At 41.9% G+C, this 20,525-nt stretch overlaps 1 protein-coding gene across 3 annotated transcripts in view; it reads right to left on the bottom strand.

The window, feature by feature from the left end:
* The window catches only part of LOC308072599 (uncharacterized protein), a 108,070-nt gene that overhangs the window by 76,142 nt on the left and 11,403 nt on the right, over nucleotides 1-20,525 (bottom strand). For 2 of the 3 annotated variants that reach the window (XR_013931718.1, XM_080409687.1), the window contains exon 1: nucleotides 15,038-15,161. The exons of the other annotated variant lie outside the window; for it this stretch is intronic. The gene's annotated coding sequence lies outside the window, so the exon portion shown is untranslated. Of the gene's footprint in view, nucleotides 1-15,037; nucleotides 15,162-20,525 lie in introns of those variants that run through there. 3 annotated transcript variants of the gene reach the window in all.

Raw genomic sequence — 20,525 nt, forward strand, 5'->3', positions numbered from 1 at the left:
GCTTATAATTTAGCTCTGATAGACGCACTAGTAAATGCCTCTTTAATAAGTGCCTTGGCCACGCAGGGCTCTGCGTGACTTCTATACTCCATTGCCTAAGAAGGCACTAACGTACGCAATGTATAGCTGCTTCGACAAGCCAGGTAAGTTTTGTACAAGTGAATCCAACATGAAACAGTTACAAATCAGATGCCAGAAACAAACCAACAAGGAAAATGCACAGCCTGAGCTCTTGAGTTTCATATCCTCACCTTACTCTTCCCATTGGTAAAGAGACTCAAGCCCCTCTTCTCCACACATGGGCAAGAGGTGCTAAACTCCTACAAACTTTTGCAGCTCTGGGACAGGCTCCTCCAGATATTTAGAAACCTCCTGACTCCATACCCAGTGGGATGATGCGCTCAGCAATTTGCCGGTGCCCCCTTAAGTAATAAATCTGCGTTTGCCTGAAGGAGCAGAGCATTGCTATGCTATCTATAGGTTAATAGAGAATCAGCTTTATCACTTGCTAAGGGAAAATAGATTTGCAATAATGGGACAAAGCTACAAAGCAAAAAAACAACAAAACACATTATTAATTTTAATACTGAATAAAAGAGATCCTCTACAACTTCTGCAGCCTTTCACTTGCCTATAAGGAGGCTCATTAGCTATTTGAACCTAGTCCAGGGTTAATGTGTCCTGGAGAATTCTTGAAGGAGCACGTTCCCTGCTTTTGTTTTAAGCTGGGTCTGTGCTACCCAGACCACAAGATTATTTGCTCTTTTCTATAAACCAAATGGAAAGATCCTATTTAGTTTTCCTGCCCGTTCGTGATTCTTGTATTTAGAAAGTTAGGACATCATATGGCCATGAAGATGTCTGGGTACTTTTTGTCTCCTCCCCTAACATTTTGATTAGTATACCTATTTCTGTTCTCTTATTAGTGTACATGTTAGCTTCATCTTTGTGCTTTTTCTTGTTTGCTACTGGAGACTTAAGACATAGTAACAAGATTTTATAAATCTTGTATCACAACGGTTTATAATTCTACCTGCATTTTAACAGGACAAGTAAAATTTACTACTAGCAGCCCATAGAGTTCAAAACCACTATTGAAACATGACGGGATTAAAAAATGGAGGTGACACCTTTATCATCCTCACAAGATCACATTTAGAGTCACCATCGCATGTGGTATACGGGAAAATGTGTTACTTTGGCTAGGAGACACTGAACCTGTATAACTCATTGTTCAAATCTACTGCAAAATTAATCTAGGTCCTTGTATTAACAACAAAAAAAATTCACTGTGATTAAATGGAATTAGTGGATGATACAGTACTTAATGCAGAGGTAATAATATGACTTCCCTCATTAGTGCAAGAGTGCTATAGCTTCTTAATTGATTTTAATCGGCATTTAATTAGAAAATGTGAATCCCCTGTGGCTAATTCATATTTTACACTATTCCAAGGTAGACTATTATTTCTTTTCTACAAGTGGCATCTCAGTTTCAGGTTAGGAAAAATATGAAATCTTTGTCTTTGACTCATGACCTTTGAGGGTCTCGTGTATAGATATTGTATGTCATAGACGGGCTGTTTATCAGCTCTAAGCCTCTAAAGGTCACCGTCACCTGTTTCAGGAAAAAATACCTTTTTCTATCTCAGCTTTTACTCTTGAGTGGAGTTTGCTAGTGCCTAAGTACCTCACAGGCTGTTGTACTTATACAGCACATATCCAAGTATTTCTTGGGGAAATAATCCAAGGACTCTGTGTTCAGAATTTGTGGTAAGATGTGGACAAAAGTTTTATCATTTATGAAAGACTAAGCATACCTGTGAGTCCATATATTGAAAGGGTGGTGAAAGGTACTCGGTGAAATACGATAGTGTTTCAGCTCCAGAAAGAATGACTTGAAGTAGAGAGAGAGAATATCCTACTCTTTGAATGAATAACACAAAGAAATCCCTGTGCTAGCATGATATGAAAGTTTTATTGCATTCTGGATTTCCAATTGTGCTATATTAAACCATATTAATATTTGGTTTATCTAGGGCAGTCAAAAATCATCAGTAATGATGAATTTTTCATTTACACTAGTGCCAAATGATCAGCCTTAGTGATCCAAGGTCAGTCAATCATTCCACTCTGGTGGAACATTTCTGCCTTTAAGGCAAATTAAACTTTTTTTTGTCTTATCTCACGTGCAGATAACTTATGGGACAAACTCACTAACAGCTCATCTTGTGTGCCACGGCCATTGCCCTATGATCCATCAACATACCTAAAATGAAAAGTGATTTCCCTGGAGACAAGGGGTAGAGCTGCTCATAGCTTTTTTGTGTACCTGAATTTAGATTCTCTAATAAGCAGCCAGATCGAGTGAAGTCTCTCTATCCAGCCATGCTGTGACTTGCTAAAAAGGAAAAAAAACCCTGTAGTCTTATCCACATCTGGGTACAGTTTCATGGACATCTTGATTCCAATGGGCTTCAGAACAGCAATTTCATTGAATCAAATAGACAACCGGACTACAACAACTAACTGAAGTCAGTTATTCAGCTAAAAAGTTAGTAGCCAGTCTTTCTCACTTCTATCCCAAGCTCAGATGTGTGGCCACATCTTACTACAGGTGGTTTTTGACACTTCCTTGTGGCTTGCATAAAAGCATTCAGAATAGTCATCATTCCCACCACGGGAACAACATGAGCTCACACTGAAGCAAAATAGCATTTAAACAAAGTGGCCTCTGAAAACATTAATCATAATAGTCCATTTTGTAATGGAAACTTACAGGATTATTGCCTGAACTGTGGTTTTGCTGCAAGCTTGATGTGTATGAAGATTTCTTACGAACTTTTGCCTCAGTACAGCAAAGGACAAGGCAGATGTGGCTGGCCTTAACCTCTCTCACAACATCACTTCCAAACAAAAGCATCTGACCCTTTGGTTTCCAGCTTTGTTTGGCACAGAAGTGTAACTACAGGGATCTTCCAGTGACATTAACTGATTTTTTTCTTTCTTTCAATGTTGCTGTTCTGAGATTGGTCATATGGTGAAACTTGAGTCATTATATCTGTCTGCATGGTGTGTTTAGCTTTACAACACAATATTCCTTTCTTTGCTATATGACATTTTTTATTGCTTGTGTTCTGAAGCCTTTGAATTCAGCTCAAACCTTAAGGCTGAAAGCTGTTGATTTCTGAAAGGTAAAAATGAACAAACAAATCCTCCACCAAAGCTCACTAAATCAACATATTTGTTTGCAAACCAGCACCAACAAAAGGGTTGCTGAAGAGACCTGCTTCTTTCTGGCTTCTTGCTTTGTGCTGCATGTCAGTCATGCTTTTCCCCCTTTTAATTTCTTTTTTAATAACACATCATCTTTTTTTCTTTTCCACCTGCTATTGCACTTTACATCTGCTGTCTTTGCCGAAGTCTCCTGTACCTCCTTCAAGTTCCTCTTCCAAGTCACCTTCCATCCTGAAGGTAGTATTTTTGACAGAACATCTTCCAGTAAAATATCAGCGACCAAGTTCTGATATGCCCTGTGATGGTGGAAATCGGACATCCTACACAGTGAGCAGGATTTACCAGAAGCTGTATTCTTTTTCAACTAGCATTTTACTTTTGTACTAACCCAATTAAGCTGCCAGGAATATTTAAAGTGTAAGGCACACCATGAAGCATGGTTGGATCTCAGGCTGGTTTAGTGAGGGAAATAACTATAAATCCACTCCAACAGGTTAGTTGCTTTGGGCATTCCTTGAGAGAACATGACACCCTTTTGTGTCCATCTCCATGATGCTTCGATGAGCTGAGCTACCCAAATCTGAGTTAAATGTAATGTGCAGTTGGCAGTTGTTAGTGTCTGGGTAGGCAGTCTTCATTTTGCATCTGTATTAATCGTTGTGTGTGGACATCATTAGGCATTTGAAAGCACTTAAGCACTGGTCTAATTATGCTTTTACTAGGGGCAATGGTAAAACTGCTGTTGAGCTCACTGGAAAGAAGTTTGACAAATGTCAAGTGGCTTTGAAAATCCCACTTAACTTTTCTACAGTTGTCCTGCTATTCTGGAGCCTTAATAAACACGGATGCTAAGAGCACTACTTAACAGCCATTTTCAGGCACCTCCTGCAGTGATGGCTGCTGCTTTTGCCAAAGCAAAATTGGAGAGTGAGTGTTATACAGGAGCTGCACTAAATGACTGACACCTGTTCATGCTCAGATTCTATTTAACATGAGACATTTAAGGTGTACTTTTAAAAGTGCTTATAAATGTAGTTTTTCAGTATGCATGTCTAAGGCAAAGTTAGAACTGCACATCAGTATTATGTTCTGCATCAAGCAGGCATGAGAAGCATATGTAAAGTTGAATAAAAATGCAGTGACTGAATCTGGTTTGTGACAAACTAGCGAAGTGGTTGTTCTTAAAAATGAGAATCTCTGACTAGCCTGAAGTGGAAAAATGCATTATGCTTGTATGCAATAAAATGTGTTCGTCTTTGAAAAATCTGTTTATAGGCATTGTCAATGGTAACGGTTCTGCCCACTGTTTAACTGCTACCTGCCAATTTGCTCTTTATGCCTCTATTAACTGGAGCTTTGGGATTCACAGTTTATTCCACTTCATTCTTAGTGACAGTAAGTCCAAGTCTCTTGTGTCAGTACTTGTGAGTTACACTGAAGCACTGGAGTCAAACTTCTTATAGAGAGGGATTTTTTTCCTTTTTTTTCTTTTTTTTTTAATATATACAGATGATTTTTGCAGTGGTATGTTCTGAGTATTAGGATCAAGACTGGTTTCAGAACAGAATGTGTCAGTAAAAATAAAATAAAGTTCTGCAATCTGCATTGTTTTAAAGGACATTGGCCCTGTCCATCTATGAATAATAACTTGGTCTCAGGGATATTTCTTTAGTCTTTTTAGGTGAGAGCTAAACAAAGGTTACTGTCACTTTTACTGAGGCAAGCCTGTGTATTTCTGAGATGGCTATTTGTGATTCTTTTGAAGGGTTAGCTCAGAGATGTTATTTAGCAGTGTTAGAGAAATGCTTCCTTTTGTAATGCATATTTTTAAGCAGTGTTGGTTGTTACTTCTCCATTTCTTCTCTCATACACCTGCGCTGACTTGGCTTTAGACACATCACTGGGGAGACTCTGAGCAAGTTCAGGACACTTAGGGCAGATGTAACAAGTTCATGTTGGTCAGGAAAAAACCTTATTTGTGAAATACCATTTTCCATTATGTGCCGTGGTACCTAGTGCTAAGGCCCGTTCTGTGTGTGAGAGGGGGTAGAGGTGAGTGCATATTTGGGATATTTAGTTGATTCATTTCAAGAAATTTGGCTGCATTTCCTCCACACGGACAGCAAGGCAAAAGAAGTTGTATTTAATGAGAGGCATCCTCCTTAAATTAAAATTAAAAACTATAAAAAGAGTTAAAACTTCGAGTAAGGCAGGAGAAACAATCCTTCATTGTCCCTGTGAGGTTGAATGAAAGAAATGAAAGCTCAGTATGAATGAGTTTATAAAAAGATCTAGCGCCTTGCCATGTTCTTAGAGCTGTTTGAGGGTGTTGAAGGAGAAAATGTAGTCTCGGGTCATATCATGATATTGCTAGGTGCCATAGGCATTAGCGTCCAAGGGAATTGTGCTGTTTCTGCCAGGACTGAACTGAATACTTCATGGGTTTTTCTTCATTGCTCAGATGTGCAGATAAATGCAATAACAGAAGTCTGTCAGAAAATTTACAGTGAAATTATCAGTGAATATCAAGACTACAAAACTTCTTCTGTTCAGATTGTAGCAGCCAGGAAAGCTATAAAAGAAAACAAATGCCTACTATAGCAAACTGACTGCTCTAATTTCTACTTTCATCTAGTGATAGTTATTTAAAAAATATTATGCATTCCTAAGCTGTAGAAAAACATCACTCCAGTTAACCCTGAAAGAAGAGAATGAACCATAGGTGAAAACACAGTGGTCTCAAACAGAGAAATTAATTTGATGTCCTGGAAGATAAACACTGATCAGGGAATCATCTCACTGATGGGTGCCCCAGAAAGCACAAGTGCATAAAATGCTCAATATTCCTCTACCCCCTTCCTCTTTTCTAACCTGAATTTAGAGATTATTCTTCTTCTTTCTCTGTGCTGAGGGTCTTTGTAGAGGCGCAATAAAAATACAGAAAGGAAATGGAGAGTCTGCTGAGGACAGGTGACCTAATTTATGGCTTTATGTCCCAAGTCTCACCAGAGTGTCCAAGGACAACATCAGCTAGCTCGCTCCCATATTAATATTCTCATACTAATTATGAGAAAGCTTGGCAGAGAGACCTGAAGTATTTTTATTAGACCAAGTAATATAGCTTTGGGGAAAAGGAAGAGATCTGGAGTAAATAAGACCTTCTAGAAGTTCATTAAAAATATATGTTTTGGACTGTTGGAATATGCATGTCTTCCTGCCAAGGCCATGTGGGTTACCATGTGAGCCTTCCTAATTACTATTAACATATGCACAGCAGCTTTGGATGATTTATTTTTTTCATGTTTTAAATGTAGGGCCTTGAGTAGACCTGAATTCCAGAAGGTGGGTACCTGGTAATTTGGAGAACATATGCTAAAATCTGGTTGAGACAATTTGGAGTATGTTCATCAGAGTCAATGGAATCAGGTCCATGTATGCTGTTTGAGGAGCTGGGCAATGCACAAATACAGGGGAGAAATAAGGGAAAGTTGCACGTGTGAGTTAAGCTGTTGTGAAAATTAGTAGTTACATAATTTACAATTATCTGAGGAGAGGGAGAAGGTGATGTGTCCTTTTAACAAAAAAGAAAACTCCAAATCAATGCTGAAAAAACAAATGGCAAGGTCATTACATTGACAATGAATAATAGACCAGCTAAGAAAGGCAATTGTGTGCTTCCATTCTTAAGAAAGCCATTTCTTCTGGCAATCAACCATCCCAACCAGACACTAGAGTCTTATTCCAGTAGGAAATGAGTTGTTCTGCTGACTTCACGTGCATAGTGAATTGGCTGCAGAACTTCCACAAAAAAAGTTCTTTTAAAACAGATTGCAGATGAGATTTGTTAATATGCCTCACAGTGTTCAGCTGTGCTAATACTGGCAGAATGCACACAACGTACAGAGTTTAGGTATGGTTTTAAACATGTTAAATTTCACTCTCAAATTATATCTATTATGTTAGTGTTAGACAAACATTGTCAGAAATATAATAGTTATCAAAATAAGGCACCAACCAGAAAGATTAATGTAGCATGCCCAGGCTTAGCTGATTCATGTACTAAACTTCATCAGGGTACCCCATGCTGGTTTCTCACTTGTATAAAGCGATTGCACTGTGTGACAGCCACAAAAGTTCCGAAGACCTGATTGCAAAGATTTGTAAAAGCCTCTGTATTATTAAACTGCTGTCATTCTTCTTTCTTTTTCCGCAAACACAAAAGAAATATATGTTGAGATATGAGGAATGACACTTAAAACTTCTGTTTTCCTTTGCTGGGAAGTTACAGCACATCCATCACTCTCGGTGTATCAGATGGATGCTGAGGCAATCCACCCGGTAATGCAGAATGCCTGCTGAGAGAACTAACAATAGTCCATTCACTAAAAAAGCACCAGTAATTAATACTAGAGTTACATGGGGTTATAAGCTAGGTAGAGGCCTGGTGTAAATGAGTATAGCTCTAATGGTACCCTAATTGACACCCATGTTATATGGTATTTAAAGCTACTTACAGTATAAGCATTAGTTTTTATAACTTGTCCTGTCAGAGAAGAGATTGTCTCCTACTTTGGAATGTGTAAGTGCTGGTTTCAGCATTTGCCGAGAGAACAGTCAGGTCAGCTTTTCTGGTTGGAAACTTGTTCTATTGAAAGTAATTTCAGTTTTCATGATAAAATATTGTATGTATCCTTTTAAATGTATTCCTATCCTCTTGTATTGAGCAGCAGTGTAGTAAAGGATGTACCAGGGATTTCCACTGTGGAAACCAACCACCTATTCTGAAGACTTTTTAATATAGCTGTAAAAGCTGATTATACATTAGAGCGTGAGTGTAAAGATCTTGGACAAAGAGCTCTTTAACACACATAAAAGATGTCTCTATATAATGGCTTATAAACATCTTGCCTCAAAACCTGACAATATTGAAGGGAGATGATGAAGAGCTACTCAAAAATCCATTTAACTGATAAGCTGAATGCTCCTAATAACTGAATTTCAGGCATCACAGTGAAATAAGTGAAAACAAGGTCTGAAGCAAGCATCTCAACTGTAAGAAATCCTGCCCTTTCAGGACAGTTTCTGCACAAAGTGTGTTTTTTAGAGCTCATTTAATAATGATAATGTCAGCCCTTTAGGTACCCACAATTGGCACCTCCTGCCTGTCCCTTAGTGCCAGGTATGGTAGGAGTAGAGCCGTGTAGCAGAGACTCCTGGGCAGCAGATCCCATCAGTCACTGAGAGATCATTCATCAGAATGGCACAACTCAATTTAATTTCTGGACAGGAGCTGTATGCGCTGCCTGTTGGACGAGTGTGTGACCTAACGGACCGTGATGCTGAGGGTCGGTCTGTGCCCGCGGAGAGACCAGATCTAAGCTTGCTGTGCTGCGTCAAAAGAGAATGCCTGTTCTGGGGGCTGGGTGCCAGCAGGCTCCTGCCTGGATGCAGGTGTTGGTTAGGCACTATCATAGAGGTAAAAGGTCTGCTGGGAGAGTGAGCTGTCACTCCAACACAGCCCAAGGGCAATGCAGATAAACCAAGGCTGAGGAGCCACCAGAGAACTTCACCATGAGTTTCTTTCCTGCCTTGAGCTTTCAGTAACTCACAGATCTCTGTGTTGTGTTCCATTTCATGCAGGAAAGATGTCCCAAGTCGTACAGAACTGCAGATTATACACCAGGGTTGCTCTCATGATCTCATCTCTTTGCAGTCGTCTGATTTTCTTCCAGTACCTCCACTGGCCATTAAATATTTGAGCTCATGAGACTTGGAGGATACGAGCAAAACTTGGTACAAGATGTTTATGGAAAAATGGCTATAGGAAAAACAACTAAGACTTTGGTATTTGGGAGTGTAAGCATCCTGCAGTGACACATACAGAAGAGACATAGCTTACACCTTACACCAACTGACTGCTTTTCTAATGGGAGAAGCATCCCCCAGGATAGTCCTGTCTGGACCTTGCAATAAAAGAAAACTTTAACCCTGGAACTAGGGCTAGTATGTAGATTCTGGGGCTCATGAGCAAATTTATGGCAGCCTCTACCAGCAATGATGGTTCAGAAGGGCTCTCTTTCTTCCAAATAAAGAAAATTAAGAGTGCAGCACTCAAATGGGGGGAAAAAAGAAATAGGAAATGGGAGTTGTGTAAGAAGAGCTTTTTAGAAAGCTACGGGGAAGGAAGATGGCAATTTTAGATTCAAGGGGTTTTTTTTGGTTCTGCAGTGAAGACAGCAATTAGAGATAAGTATGTATATATGAGAATTCAGTGTTTTTAGCTTATCAAAAAGTGCAGGGGGGAGAGTTGTTTAATGAATGGTGTCATCATGGAGGGGGAATACCATCTAGTACAGATTTCTTTAAACCAGCAAAGAAGGACATAATGGAAACCTACTGCTGGAAGCCAATGGTGGACAGGTTTAGAATTTGCATCAAATTTAGAAACGAAGCATGCATTTTTAGCAGGTGAGAAATGAGAAACATTGCTAAGGACATTGGTGTTTATGTCTTCAGATCAAGAGTTTCTATTCGGGCTATTGCTAGACCAAACACAAGGCATGAACTACAAGTGGGTGGAAGGAGTGGAAACCACTAAGTGCAAAATTAAATTAATTGCACCCTTAGAATGGGCACGGTGAATGTAGGGGGGTGTGTGACCCCATGAGCTATGACTTACAGCTTCCCTGGGGAGCTGTGAAGGACTTTCCTTCTAACCACACCAGTGGGAAACTGCACCGAGTTTCTCTGGACTGCAAATTGCTCTTTGCCTATCACACTCATTGCTCTTCAGTGTATCCTTTAGAGATTTTTTGGCTGTAGTTTATTCAGTAACTAAAATTTTCTGCTTACCAATTCAGTTTCAGAACATGAACAGAAAACCAAACAGAGGGTACAGATGGGAACCGCAGCTGAACAGGGCAGGGTGAACCTCAAGTGAGTGACAGTTCCTAAGCAAAATGCTCTACATTTCTTAAACTCTTGGATTTTTGCTATTCTGGCACAGCCTGTCTAGAAATAACACTGCCTGGGATAAGCTCTCCTTGTAGCAGTCGGTTATGTTGCAGAGAAGGAGCACTTTTGCAGTAAAGGTCAGCGTGAGCACTCTTGCTTGCATGCTGCAGTGCAGCCTGGTCGCCTGTGGCTCTCTCCATAACCAGCTAATTGGTGTGGTCAGAGTTCAGTGATGTTGTGTGTGAGCCCAGGGAGTCCCTGTAACCTGCAAGATCAGAGCCCAAGTTTAAATGTGCTGTAGCCGGACTTTGTTTTCAAAATAAGGGGCTCTGCTTGGCCACAAGGCTGAGCTCTGTGCTTGCCTGAGTTTGAAGCTGCTTATTACTCTGAAGTCCTACAACAGCTTCTTGCTTCTGCCTCTTTCAGGGCTGGCCCTCAGAGCTTAATTTGCATACATGGTTAAAATAATTATGCATGTAAATTAGACATGCTCTTTTAACTTCATTGCTATCTGAATACCCCATTAAAGAGATTTAGGGCACCTCTGGTCAGTGAAGGTGACTTAAAACTAACTTGTTCACATCATGTGAGTATACATTGTCTGTTTCAGCTGGGTCCTGACCAGCAGAAACGGCTTAAACCATTCCAGGTTTGTTCTCAGCTCATGTCTGACAGCTCGCTTAGGACCATTATATTTATAGATATGTATATATCTGTATCCATATCTATATATACATTCATTTTTAATCTAGGTTCACTTAGATAAAACATTTCAAATATTTAGAAGAGAAGAGAAGGGAAAGGACAAGTTTCTCTCTTGTGAGAACTGAGTCTTTCCTGAAGACTGAGCACTTTGATAATTTTCTGCAGCAGTTATCTTCAACACCAGATTTTGGCAGAACATGATTGAATTAGGGCCTGAGGGTACAAATTCCATTTCAGCAGTGTGTTGGAAGATGGAGTCTGCCAGCACAGACAGAGACGGTACCTGCAATGTAAAAACTTGGGAACAGAAGGGGCATCGTGGTGTTCATGACTGGAGAGAGCAGCAAAGAGAAAGCCTTGGCCAAAGTCCCCTTTGAAGTCTGCGGCAGAGCCAGGCTGGGGCCAAGGCAGGCTCAGTATGGATGAGGGATGCTGCAGGCAGTGATGCGCTTATCTTGCCTGGTGGGAAAACACACTCTGCACAGGCTGAGGGTAAGATGGATTTTTCTGATCCTAGCCCAGCATTTCAACAAAGTCCTTTCCTGTCCCCATACATTTTTTAAAAATAGGACTTTATTTTATCCTGTCTATGGGATTTGAACATTGGCAGTAAGTGCAAATGAGCATTTTCTTCCATGGGGTTGAAGACACCCAATCAAAACCAGCACCAAGGAGCTGGTGATATGTACGTGCTTAAGTTAATCCACCACTAAACTTCGTCCATTTGCATTGTGCCTTTTTTGTTTGTTTTTAATCAACATCACTTATGTTATTATTTGAAGACGACGACATTTTATTTAATTGAGAGCGTTCACTTAAGTCATTCTGTTTCTACAGTGCCTGTCTGACAGTGTAGGAACAAGTTACAAATAGCATCATTTATGGTGAGTGGCCCAAGGCCTTATAGCCAGAGCAGCAAAGTTAAACCTTATGAAAACCCTGGAGCAAACGCTGGAAAAGGTCAACATCTGCTCGGTTGGAATTGCCTATAAATCCCAGGGACGATGGCACCCTGCAGCACAGTGCAGTGCTCGAGAAGAAACCTTATGCACAAGCCATTAGAAAGGGAAGAAGGGGTCAGAACAACTGATAGTTTTAAGTAACTGAAGGACTTTTTGAAAAAGAATGATTTTTCTAACTAAATTAAATATGAAACTTGCTGTGTCAATATAGAGGCAGTAAGAAAATAAGGTAGTGGTTTACACTGGTTTCTCTTTAAACCGCTGTGTCTTGCTTTAAGGACATGCATTGTGGGGAACTGCAAATTCAGGTCTTGGCTCTGCGGTCTGCTGCTTCAGGCCCTGGGACTGTCGACTTGAGCCTGCTGGGTTGGACTGCAGGGGCTGGCTGGCTGCTGAGCAAAACGTGGAGGAGAATGCACAGGTATTAACCTTTCTCTCAGGGGTCAGAGCGCCATCAAAATGCCCTTCCACAGAAATTAACAGAATAAGATTAATTTTACATGCTACAGCTATGATTGTCTGAGCATTGTGGGGAAGGCAGGATAAATTCAGGCAGGCAAAGTTTCATTAATTGAGGGAATTTCCAGGGTAATTTACAGATGTTCAGGGACCTGACCTATTTCAATTTGAATAATAACCGATGACAGAGATCGATATACACCAACCTTCTATTTAAAAAGAGGGGAGAAGAGGAGAGAATTATTTTGGGTTAGGGCTTCTTAATTAGTATTCCACAAATATGGAATTGTTTTGCTAAGCCCAGCTAGCACTTGTTCCTCATGAGATTTAAACTTAAAATCAGTGCATTTAACTTTGCTTTATGTAAAAGATTCACTGTAACATGAAGTTACTTGCCAAGTTTGAAAATTTCAGCTATAATTTTTAACAGTAGATTTTTTTAGACTATTTAGAAAGAAATAATCTCAAGCCCTCTGGGGAATCAGTTAATGTTTAATGCTTTTCTACTCTGACGTCAAAATTTCGCGAGTAGGTAACCAAGAAATGCGTTTAGCTCACAAATTCCTTGAAATGCAGTGCTGTGTGGAATAAACACCTCTAATAGTGGATTAATTCAGCTGTTTTCAATGTCACTTTTCTCTTCAGTTAATACTAAACATTGTGCTTGCCTAAGGTAACAGTGGCACCGAGCATCTACCTCCTGGTAACTGTTGTTTGTATTTCATTATAGTCCTGAGTTCCCAACAAAGATAGTTCTTGGCCTGCATGCTGTGTGAATACTTAGAATAAAGACCCCAACTCTGGGACGTTTGCAGCCTCCTAGATGTAACGGAAAGGCAATCCACTGACTTGGCAGATCTCAGTAATAAGCTCTGAGTAGAAGGAGGTGCTTTGAACGTATAGTCTGTCATTTAAAACTAGGCTTAACCTTTAGCATGGTACTGCCTGGCAGAGCCATCTGTCCATTAATCATTTAGATTCCCTGCTGACTGTTTTCCATCCATTTCCATCTCTCTCGTCTGGCTTCTCCTGGCTGTAGGGGGAATACAGTATTTCTCACTGTCTGCCCCAAAATCTTGGCGTAAATCTTCCTCAGAGTATGGGATTCAGCATAGGCCAACCTTTAGAAGTAAACTTGCGCTAATCTTACTCCTAACAATCAGAGTAGTAATAAAATAGCCCCAAATGTTGCCATTAGGTTAAAGACAGATATCCACTATGCAAAACAATGCAAACTGGTTCCCGAGAATAACTTCTGCTCTCTGTATCATAATTTAAGAAACTGTTAAACATAGACAGCTCCTGTGAATGGTGCTTCTCCATCTCCTGGCAAAACATGCACATTCATGCCCAGTTCTCATATATCACATCACAGTATCTGAGACTGGGGAATGCAATTTCTTGTGCTTAACTAGATCCCACAAGTCTTCCCAAGATACATAATATTGGCATTTGTGAAATACGAAGTTTATAAAGAATAGTGACTTCTTTTTGTTCAAGAAATAAGAGTTGGGCTCCCCCATGTCATTTTTACTGGTGAAGTGTTCGTTCTCATAAAGGCTAATAATCTTATTTAGTTCCTTGTCTCCACTGTGAAGTACATTTGCAGCTTCTTTAATCTTTTCAGGATAAGCAAGCCAGCCAGAGGCTAAATAATTACTGACAGCTGTTAGGTACTGTCTGTCCTATTAGATGTGTTAATCAAATTTTGTAACTGCTTAGAAACTTCAACATTAGCAGAACAAGGCACGTTGGTCTTTTTTTTTCCACCAGATTTATCCAGAACTATGTATTGTGCATGTTTTTCTCTACAAAGTTTCCCAGAATTAACATAAATTCTTGATCCTTCTCTTTCTTACACAGTCATAGAAAAGACTAGGTTGGAAGAGACCTCATCTGCTCCAACCTTCTGTGGAAAGCAGGGCATACATTAAAGAATCTTAGAATGGTTTGGGTTGGAAGTGACCTTAGAGATGATCAACTTACATCCCCCCTGCCACCCCCCACCAGCCCAGGCTGCTCCCAGCCCCGTCCAGCCTGGCCTTGGGCACTGCCAGGGATGGGGCACCCACAGCTGCTCTGGGCAGCCTGGGCCAGCGCCTCGCCGCCCTCACGGGGGAGAATTTCTTCCTCATATCTAATGTCAATGTGCCCTCCTTCAGCTTCCAGCCATTCCCCCTTGCCCTGTCGCTACGTGCCCTTGTCAAAAGCCCCTCCCCAGCTTTCTTGTCGGCCCCTTTAGGTGCTGGGAGGCTGCTACAAGCTCTCCCCGGAGCCTTCTCTTCTCCGGGCTGAACAACCCCAACGCTCTCAGCCTGTCTGTAGGAGAGGTGCTCCAGCCTCTGATCACCTTCGTGGCCTCCTCTGGACTCGTTCCAGCAGGCCCACGTTCTTCTTCTGCTGGGGCCCCAGAGCTGGACGCAGTGCTGCAGGTGGGGGTCACGAGAGCGGGGCAGAGGGGGAGAATCCCCTCCCTGGACCTGCTGTCGGTCACGCTTCTTGTGATGCAGCCCAGGATGCGGTTGGCTTTCTGGGCTGCGGGCGCACACTGCCGGGTCACGTTGAGCTTCTTGTCCACCAGCACCCCCAGGTCCTTCTCCTCAGGGCTGCTCTCAACCCATTCTCCACCCGGCCTGTATTGATACAGGGGGCTGCCCTGATGCATGTGCAGGACCTTGCACTTGGCCTTGCTGAACTTCACAAGGTTCACACGGACCCACCTCTCCAGCCTGTGAAGGTCCCTCTGGACGACATCCCTTCCCTCCAGCGTGTCGACCGCACCACACAGCTTGGTGTCATCGGCAAACTTGCTGAGGGTGCCCTCGATCCCACTGTCCGTGTCGCTGACAAAGATGTTGAATAGCGCCGATCCCAGTACGGACCCCTGAGGAACGCCCCTCGTCACTGGTCTCCACTTGGACACTGAGCCGCTGTCCGCAGCTCTTTGAGTGCAGCCAGCCAGCCAGTTCCTTACCCACCGAGTGCTCCATCCATCCAATCCATGTCTCTCCAATGTAGAGACAAGGGTTTCGTGAGAGACGGTGTCAGATGCTTTGCACAAGTCCAGGTAGGTGACATCGGTTGCTCTTCCTTTATCCACCAGTGCTGTTGCCCCACCATGGAAGGCCACCAGATCTGTCAGGTACGACTTGCCTTTAGCAAAGCCATGTTGGCTGTCACCAGTCACCTCGTTTTCCATGTGCCTTAGTACAGTTTCCAGGAGTGTCTGCTCCATGATCTTGCCGGGCACAGCAGGACATTAGATATCAGCTTTCCTTCTGCTGTTGCAGGTACAGGCAGAGAATTTGGAGGGAGTGATCTCCATGCCAGGTATGGGTGAACTGCACAGTTAAGTTCAGCACAGGGTGACAACAGCAACAAATGTATCCTCAGTGTTTATGCGTATGTGGTGAGTCCAGCTGCAGCATGCTGCCATTCATACCGGCTAGCAGAGGCACCGATAGCTTTACAGTGCAATGCAAACTCTGTTTCTCTGTAATGGTTATTGCCAAATTAACATCCAGATGAAAGAGTTTTATAAACTGGATATTTATTTTGGGACCTTGTGATTAAACATATAGCCTTAATGCAAGCACAGCCTCAGTGATATTTCTTTGCATTCGTTTCCACATCCATGTATTCTGTTTACGAAAGCCAGTGCAGATGTGGCTAAGAGGAGCCTTCTGAACGCACACATATATATTTATGTGTGCAACTTGATGTGGTAACAGTCAAAATTCTCATAGCTGATTATTACAGTAGCCTCCTAGCACCCCTTTTCACCTTCCTCACCCCAAAACTGCTGCTGTTGCTTTCTACGTTCCTTTTGTCTTGCTGCCTATCCACCCTTACCCTCACCAGTGCTCTTGGGTTTCTGTGGTCCCCTCAGTCCCCACGCCATGCCCAAACTCACCTGTGGATCCTGCAGCACTGGAGTGGAGCCCAGAGTGGCTCCATCTGCAAAAGAAGCGAGAACGATATATCCCTTTATTCATGCAGCATCTCCCAGAACAGTAGGTGTAAAATCAGATTTTGAATTTAGGACACAGCAGAGATTAATATTATGGGTCCTGGCCAGAAAAAAAAATGTACTCCAGGCAGATGCAGTGCTCTAATGGATTTAGTAGAAGCATGCTGTGCATATGTAGGTACATCACCGGGCCAAGTCCCTTGTGCTGTAACTGCTGCTTTCAAAAGCTAATGAGACAAAAATGCTAATTTCATGACCCATCCCCTGGAGCCCTCATAGAGCTCCTCTCCCTTGGGATTTGGAGTGAATTGAGATTTAAGGTCAGACTGCTGCAGAAGTGTTATGTGTTGGGCTGAGGTAGGGAAGAACAAAGACAGCGCTTACAGTGGGTGGCTACTATTTATATACAGTGACAAAAATAGGGCCTCTGCATTTTTCCAGGTGTCCCCAGGCAGGTAGAGCACAAGAAGCCTGGGCCCTGAGCTGTGTCCATAGTCAGATTCCTCTGCAGTGAGTGAGATGCCCCAACGAACCCCCAGCCCTGTCACTTTGCCAGCCCAGTGTGCCAACGGGGTAGGCACTGGGGGCTTGGTGCCAAAGCCTTGGGCTGTTCCTGGCACACTGGTGAGCCTCCAATGGGCCAGAAAAACTGATCTTCTGCTGTCTCTGCCTGGTTCCTCATTACCATCACATCAAGTCAGATTTTATCAGGCCCACCGGCCTGCCTCTGGCTCCAGAAAATGAGAGTGAGCCTAGGGTCTATCAAATAATCCCAGCCAAACTGAGACTCCTCTGAGCAACGGGTCTAAACTAGTCATATTTCCATAACAGAGATCACAAAAAGGAGTAAAACTGAAATATCTGTTTATTCCTATATCATCTCAAGGAACATTAAATGTGAAATCAGATCTCAGGGTCAAAACCTGGTCACTGCCACTTGTTTCGCCGTCACTTGTCAGTTTTCAGCCATTCCCGCAGGATCTCTGTGCCTCGCCACATCAGTTTTGCTGTGCTTCTTGTCAGCTTCACAATAAGGAGCGAGGGGAAAAATTGGCAACCAGCACACAGGGATCAGAGGTGGAATAAATTGAGGAGGAGTGGTTAGAGAAACATGAAGGCCTTGGAGCTCAAGAGCACTGAAAACCCAACAAGGAATTAAAGATATATTTTAGACATGCAGTTAAAAACTGCACGAGCGCAAGCTCTGTAACATCAGGAATGGTTCTAAATTATAGCAAAAGGTGAAGAATCTGTGACTATTGCCAAAGAAAGGTAAAAGATCAGAGATAGGCCTGAACTCCGGCAAAAGGAAGCTGGAAGGGGCAGAAATTATGGTAATCAGACTGAAAAACAGATTACAAGTTTTCAGTCAGCTGTGCTGGTTAGTGCTAGAGCAGGAGCTGTGGGAAGCCATGAGGTTTTGCAGAATAACTGCTGCCTGTCTGTGATGCCAGAGACACGGGCAAAATTTTGGGAAGCGGGGAGAGAGCTTTGAGCACCTGGTTTAAGCACATACTAAGCTCATACTCATTACAACTGTGCTGAAACCTCAGTAGGCAACCTTGTGTGGATCAGCTGCCATTATGGCATCGCTCCCAGTGAAAAAGGAGAGGTTTGGTCTACATATTGGAAGGAGAAAAAACTTAGAGGACCCCAGACTACTCAAAAAGCAGTAGCCATACGTTTCAGGAAAAGATCTAATTTCTTATTCACTCTTATTCAGTGTGTTCACTGTGGAAAGAGTAGCATCTGGGGGCAGAAGGGATTCTGCAGCCCACCATCCTGCACAGCTCTGGCCACTGCACTGGAAGATTCTGGCATTGATCTCCCAGCATCTGTTAGAACCAACGTATTTTTAGATGTATGTCTGCTAGGGATTTTAAGACTTCTAGAAATGGAAATTATAACACATCCTTGAATGGGCTGCTCTCATATCTACTTCCCTGGGGGTTAAAAAAAAGAAGTATCTTATCTGAATTGCTCCCATTCAGAGGTTTTTGTTATGTCCTTATCTCCCAGGTAATGAAGATCTTTCCTTTGTGAAATCCCCTCTCCACATAAACACTTAGCGCTAAACTCACTCTTGAACAGTCTCAAGGATATATAATGCTTGCCTGATGCTTCTCACTGTAGAATTCTTTTCTTCCCAATTGCTTATCATTTTGCCAGACTGGAACCAGTGAAGTTGATTTTCCAGTCAGCGTTATTTTCCAAGCGAAATGACTGCTTATGCCTTTTTTTTTTTTTTTTGGTAAGTTTCAGCCAAAATGATTCAGTCATGTGCAAGAATAAGCAAAGGGAAGCAGATCTTTGGTTGGTTTGTTTATTTTTAATGGTTAAAAAACAAAAAAAAAACAAAAAAACAAACAAAAGCCTTGACTAGCATTTGGAAAGGTGTATCTTTGTTGTGGAAATAAATTCCATGATGTTTTGAAGTGCCATGATACCATCTTGCCATTTAAATAAAATAATAATAAAAATTAATTGTTCTGCCTTCAAAGCTGGGCTTGGTTAAAATACAGCAATCAAGGCAGTGTTTGGGGCCTTGCTGGGAAGAGCAAGGGTAAACCAAAACGTTGAATAACTACCCAACGCGTTATGCCCTGTCCATTTTAAGCCCCAGCTGAAGCAGACGATTAATATGCCCAAACATACATACCTAAGGCTATGGCGGAATGTGTTGTAGAGATTGTAGGTGTAGCTATTCTGGCTTTCTTATTTTTTAATGTCTCTATTTGACCCTTTAAGCAAAACAGTGTTGGTTTTACGTTGTATTTTACACCTAACGAGGCAGAGAGGTATGGTTTATTTAGTCTCTCAGTATTAGGTAGCTTTGCAGTCTTCAAGCCGCAGCTGTAGCTCTTTTGCAGCCCCCCTCCGCCTTGCCAGCTCCTTTCTCTGAAGGGTGGTATGGAGTTCCAGTAATGCTTGCACAAATAGTTGCTCTGTAATTGCCATCGTTCCCGTGGTACGTTTTACTGGCAAACATCGAGTGTATCTGAGGGCTGCTCCCGATGCCAAGGGTTTTTTAAGATGCGCTGAGCACCTCTCTGTCTTGCTGAGTTCAGCTGGCGTTGACAGCTCCAGATACCTTGCAAGAGTAAGCACTTGACATACAAGGCAAGTGAGACAATCAGCATTTTATGCATGTCAGGATGTGATCATGCTTGTTTTAATTCACTCTCCAATAAGCTTTCTTGCAGAAAAACAGCTCTTGCACTTTAAATAAAGTCCATGCCTTCAACCAAAAGGCAGCAAGTGTAATTACAGACTGTTTATGAGCAGGCTTTTGCATGAGAGAGTTATCTTTTGCTTTAGCTGTGTTTGTAGCCTATTAAATTTTAGATGACTCAAATAAGATTTTCTTTCTTGTTCCAGTAAAAATGTGCACCATCATTTTCATACAGGTAATTGCATTATCTAAAAATATGGGTTCTTCACACGCTTTAGAACAGAGATGCTCTCTTAAATGCCAGGTTTGCGTCACAGTATGTATGTGTGCATGCCTGCATTTACATACGCGTGTACATATAACAGAATTTCTATGATAGTGGACCACGCTGACCACAGGTTGAGCATTACGGTGTTTTGGAAAGCATGCCCCACCACAATGAAGGAGAATGGGTGTTGCAGTTAGTCTGTTACTGGGGCTTCTGCACGTTACCTGCTGATGAAACATGAATGATGCGTTATTGATAGAGGACAAAAGGGATGACTGTCTGAAGTGAAAATGTGAGGATACATAACTATTTTACCCCAAATCACATAATCTGTCCCTAAGACAAGAGAGTTGTGTTGGACCACATGGAAGCATTAGGTTGACATCCTCCACACCATTTCTTTCCGTGGCACTAACAGTGTTAGCAATAGACCCCTGTGATCAGTGAAAAATGTATTGAGTTTAATTCTCCTTGGCACCGGAGAATCATTTGTATTGCCCCACCATGGCAAGTCTGTGCTAGCAGCCCTGGCTATGAGTAGAGAGCATTTTATTATTTATCATCTTTAAGTGTGTTCTTCTCTAGAGAAGTGCTGCTTTTAATGATAGATTTTTGGTGATGTGAATGTAAGATACATCACAGTTTCTGGTATCTTTTTAATTTTATGGATGGCACAGCTTAAAACCAGGAACATCAAATAAAATAACTACTGCTGAGAGTGAATAAAAGTTGGCAGGTATGGCAGTTTAAAATAGCCCTATTTTCACCCTAAATATAGCCTGGTTTAATTGAAATCTA

This window comes from Falco punctatus, assembly GCF_963210335.1.
Source record: "Falco punctatus genome assembly, chromosome: 13".
NCBI classification, from domain to species: domain Eukaryota; kingdom Metazoa; phylum Chordata; class Aves; order Falconiformes; family Falconidae; genus Falco; species Falco punctatus.